Below are 6000 nucleotides of genomic sequence, written 5' to 3' on the forward strand. Positions count from 1 at the left end.
GTTCTTATCACAAAGAAAAATTTTTTCTATTTCTTTAATTTTGTATCTATGTGAGATAATGTTGTTTTTCAGTTGCCCAGTCATGTCCGACTCTTTGCAACCCCATGGATTGCAGCACACCAGACCTCCCTATCCCTCACCGTCTCCTAAAATTTGCCCAAGTTTGTGTCTATTGCATCAGAGATGCCATCCAGCCACCACATTTCATATGTGATATAATAGATGCTCACTAACTTTATGAGAGTAATTTCACGATGTATGTAAATCAAATCCTCATGCTGGACACCTTAAACTCATAGAGCACTATGTGTTAATTACAGCTCAATAAAACTGGTAGAAAAAAATAAGACATACTACTGGTAGGTGATAACACTAAACCAAAATAATAATAATAATAAGCCACCAATTTAGTGAATGCTAATACCAATTTGGTGAATGCCATTCACCTTTATCATTTAGTAATAATATGGTTAAGATATGCCACAGCCAGCGGTTTGGTCAAACCTGAGATAATTGCATGCATTTTACTGATATACATAGTAGCAATCAGAGTGTTGACACCCAGTCACAGTCTGTCACAGGGACATGGAGGAAGGAAAATAATTACTCAATAGCCCTTGGAAACCATCCTTCAATTAAGGTCAAATCGCACTAATAAATCACAATATTAAGATTGTATCACTTACTATTTATGATACTTTTTCTCAGTTGAAAGATTTCAAACTCTTCAAAAGTGGAAACCGTGAGAAAAAATTTTAATTAAAATTTTAAGTAGCTATATTTTTCAAATCACTTAGTGTGTATTTGGCTTCAAGCAACACATACACTACTACTTAAAGTGGCTTAAAAATAGAAATTTGTTGCTTTACATTCAAGAAGTCTGGAGGGAAATGTTCCCAGATTTCTTAGAGCAGCTCAACAATTGCATTAAGTGGCAAACTCTCCAACCACCAGCCTCGGTCATTGGCTCAATGCCTTCATGCTTACATAATGGCCTCCCATGTTCCAGGCATCACAGGTTAATATGACAATATTTGGACCCCCAAAACGATTATTTCTCCCATATGTCATTTTTCTTTTAATAGAGGAAATTCTTCCCTAGACTTCTTATTTTCCACTGGCCAGAAATGAATCGCCTACCAGTTCCCCAGTTGCAAGGCGTTTTCCTTGCAAAGCAGCACCTGCCTTTTCCAGTGCAAAGGGCAATACACACTCACTCTTCTGTGTTGGTATGTGTCCTCCCAAACATTTCTTTCTTGTGGAGTTTTAATCTACTTTGTTTAAATCATATTGAATATCAGGTTTTGTAACCTGTCTTTATATTTTACCATAAGAATTTGTTCCACAGTAATAGTCTTTGGAGATTTATTTTAAATGATGACATGATATTCCATGCAAGAAGAGTATATCCTAAATAATTTATAATAAGCAGCATTCTTTTTATTTTTGGAACAACACTGGGTAAAGAGCACTATATACCAGAAGATTTACACAAGTACCTCTAATGCTTAGAACAATCCTGCAAGGAAGCTATCATCATCCCAAAACAGGAAACTAACTCGGAGTTTAAAACTTACTGGACAAAGGCTATTCAGCTCTATTTAAATAGAATTAAAGCTACAATGAATGTATCATCTTGCTTTTAGTAAACCATCAGCAGTTATTCAATTTGTATCAATAGTTACATTGAACTTACTCTGACATCTTATGTTTCACAATTCTTGGTAAGGCTTACTCTGATGCTTCATCCTTCATAATTCTTTAACAGTACTTCGTACAGTTGCCCTGACAGTTCATCTAGCACATGCAATTAGTCATATTCTCCAACATTCTTAAAGTTCAGTTCAGTCTTTTATAGTACCAATAACAAAAATTCCTGGTTTGACTCTCTTTAGCAAAATAAATTTCCTTATCCAATGTAAAATTCTGTGAACAAGATATGCAGATACTTGTAGAGAGATATAGACAAAAGTATGTAAAATAAGATTAACAAGTAAAGTTTATATTAATACATCTATATAGGTGGGTACTTCCTATAAAAGTCTTGGTCCATATCCTCAAACAGGTGACAGTGTTTTTCTTCTGCAAACACTATAAACAGCATCTGGAGGTGTCAGTCATTTAAAGGGAATACCTGAATAAAAAAGGAAAAATAAGAAGTGGGGAAAGCAGAGAAAGAAAGAAGGAAGAAATGAACATATAGGGCAACGGAAGGGAAGAGCAGACAGTGCCATAGTTATTGTCAGTTTTGCTGCAACAATGAATTCTAGGGCAAACTGCAAAACAGCACAGGGCAAGTGTTTCTGGGCAACCAGTGGGACTAGTAGAGATTAACCCAGAGTCAACTTTGTCGCTGATTGCATCACCGCAGTTTACCTTCTCTGAGCATACACCCTCCTCCCCTCCCATCCGGGCACTTGAACTCTGCATCACAACATACTCCCTGTCCAGTTTCAGGCACTTTGCGTGATTTGACTCATTTCCCTACTCCCTCCGGGGAGGTGCAGCGGGAGCTTTCCCATACGCCGCTGCCTTTCCATGTTCAGGCCCTGCCTCCACGTGCTTCCTTCCCCTCCCCACTCGCCCTCTTGGCCTTTGGTGAGGGTGGTTCCAGGTCAAAGTTGACAGAAACAAGTTTCCTCAGGACTCCACACGGCAGAGCCAAATAGGAAATGATCCTGGCCGCTTCACCTGTGAGGCCAGACGCTTACTGAAAAGTGCTGACCAGCAGATGGGAACGCAGTCCCTTAGAGGAACTCACAGATCCACCCAGCCGCACTGCTTTGCCCCCTGGCCTAGTTACCCAGGCTGCTTTCGGGTGAATGAATCAAAAAGTTCTCAGTTTGTCTGATAAGGTATTGAATTAATCTTCCTGGTGGTTTTTTTTGTTTTTTTGCTCTATCCTAGTGTAAGCCTCCAGAGAAGGCAATGGCACCCCACTCCAGTGATTCCAGGATTTTCTTGCCTGGAAAATCCCACGGACGGAGGAGCCTGGTAGGCTGCAGTCCATGGGGTCGCTAAGAGTCGGACACGACGGAGCCACTTCACTTTCACTTTTGACTTTCATGCATTGGAGAAGGAAATGGCAACCCACTCCAGTGTTCTCGCCTGGAGAATCCCAGGGATGGGGGAGCCTGGTGGGCTGCCGTCTATGGGGTCGCACAGGGTCGGACATGACTGAAGTGACTTAGCAGCAGCAGCAGTGTAAGCCTCTGGGAGGGAGAAAGAAATTCAAGAATTTGCTGTGGTTTGATCTGTGTGACTAACTTAGGAAAGTGTTGGTTTTATCTTTTCTTCATTCTAGATTACCAGTGTGGTTACTTAGTATCTTGTTATAATAATCCAGTGCTACAAATTTAGTGTTACTTGAGAGGAAAAAGTGATGAGTGAATGAAGACATGAAAAATACATCTTGTTGATATGCATATTGATTAATAAGTAAATTTTATAAATTTATTAAAAGATAGACTTTTGATAAATACAGATCTGATTTTTATTCTGCCTTCTATGTGCCCTAGCAGAGTGGCTTAGGATAAGTTGGCTAACTCCTTCAAGCATCATTCAATTTCTTCATCATTGAAGTGAAGGTGATGGTTTCTACCTCATAGGGATGTTATGTTTGATAAGAGAGGATGTCTAATGTCTATGAAGTGTAAGACATAGAGTGATCAAGCAGAAATACTAGTTCACTTTCCTCTCTCTTTAACCAATCACCACCAAAAGATTTTTAAGTTTTTTTTTAAAGTTTTTGAAATAATAGACAAATGCATTGACGCATTAAAACAAATGCATTTTGAGTATAAAACCCTCAAAGAGTTTATAAACTAGTTGGGGATATTAATGCTAGTTCACATAGAACAATAAAAGAATGTTACAAGCTCATGATTTGATTAAGTGATTGTGTTTTTCTGGTTATAAAAATATGATTGTTAAGGAAAAAAATGAAGTAAAAATGGACTAGGGTTTTCTGTTAGGCAGGCCTTCTCCTAGAATTTTCTAGGTATTCTGGGGAGTAAGAAATAGATCTGGCTTGAGGTTAATTATGTAAAAATAATAATTTATATTTTTCTACTTAAAAAATGACTAACATCTACCTGATAACACTTTTAGGGGTGTTCCAGACAAAGTCCTACTAATCCTCTGAGAACTAGTCCAAACTCTCTTTCAAAAACAAAAATTCTTTTAAGAGCTCATATTAGAATTAACCTTTCCATAAAACTCTCTTATAAATCCCTAACACTTTGTTGCCACTTTATACTTATCATGATGATTACAAAAGTATTTTACATGGGCAAATTTTCCCAGGCTTATTCACATTCAATAAAAGAACCATCAAAATTGTATGAAGTAAGTAAGAATTCCCAACCTCCTTCCTGCTCCTGCTTATCAAAGAGGTAGATACTGTATCAAATACCAAGAATAACTTGAAAATACAAATTCCCCATTTGAAATTCCACATGGAATCAAAACCCCATAGGAAAAACTTCAAACCTAGACTTTTCATCTTGTGTCTTACCTTTAGAAGCGGTTGATGAAACACATTTGCAATTTTTAAAGTATTTTCAAATGACTCATGAATCATGTTCCTTCTTGGCTATCTAATACAAATCCAGGGTGTGATTTACCGTCTCTATGGAAACTATTCTTCTGTATCTCTCTGGCCAATTCTTTTGCCACGCACTAAGGGATTTTACAATGCTTTTCCTCTCAAGAATCAGACAAAGTAATAAGTATGCAGAAAGACTGAAAATATCTCGACAAGAAACAAATAAGCTCAGTTAAAATTAAAGAGAAGAATAAAAGAATTTACATATCCTTTCTCTACTATGTGTCAGACACTGTTCAAAACATTTTATAATTAATTCATTTAATCCTTACAACAGACCTATGGGGTAGATATAAATGTCTTCATTTCATAGACAAAAAAATGAAGTGAGAGAGATGAATTCACTTACCCAATGTCAAAGAGCTGGTGAAAAAAAAACATAAAATAAAATTCCTTTATTTTAAAGAATTGGCTCATGCAATTACTCAGGCTGGTAAGTCTAAAACCTATAGGTTGAGACTGTCAGGCTGAAGACCCAGCAAAGAATCCATGTACCAGTTCAAGAGCAAAGGCCTTCTGCCGGTAGAACCCTGATTAGATCTGAGGAGGTCAGTCTTTTGTTCTTTTCAGGCCTTTAGCTGATTGCATGAGGCCCGCTCACACTACAGAGGGTAATCTGCCTTACTCAAAGTCAGCCACTTTAAATGTTAATCTAATTGAAAGACACCCTCACAAATACATCCAGAATAATGTCTGATTACATCTACATATCTGGGCACCATGGCCTACACACGTTGACATGAAGTTGGCCATCATTACATAAATAAATACATACTTTTTCATAAAAGATGGAAGATATTTTTATGGTACCTTGGGGATCATGAGTTGGAACATTTGAAGTTCCTGCTTAAGGGCTAAAGATATACAAGGCATTGGGCCAAATTCTGTACTGACCACTGGACATAACTGAAAATTTGGTGTCGTAAGTAAATCTTGACTATTATTAATAGCTTCACTTGCAATTAGCCTCTTCCTCCTAAAACCTGAAGGTAAACCAAACAAAAAAAGAGATTCATCAAGATTTTCAAATAAAATGATGTGTTTCTACATGTAAGTATTCTATCTATCTGAGAGAATTAGAAATAGCTCTACCGTCTACCCAAGTCTGAGCTGGAAATAGGGCAAACTAGGACAAAGCATTCAGACTTCTTTGTTTTCCAAAAGGACAATGACTAGAACCGTAACTCTCCCTACCTCCTGCCTGAAACACACACACACACACACACACACAAGTTATGCACAGTGGTTTAAAATTAAATTGAAACAAGTTAAAATTAAAGTGGTGTGATTTCTCCCAGAATGTGATAGGTAGCCCTGGTGATAAATTATCTAAAGCAGGGGATAATATCAGACAATCCACTGGGGTGCAGGTAGAAAATATCAGAACCTATTAA

Source organism: Cervus elaphus, chromosome 31 (genome assembly GCF_910594005.1).
Source record: "Cervus elaphus chromosome 31, mCerEla1.1, whole genome shotgun sequence".
Lineage (NCBI taxonomy): Eukaryota > Metazoa > Chordata > Mammalia > Artiodactyla > Cervidae > Cervus > Cervus elaphus.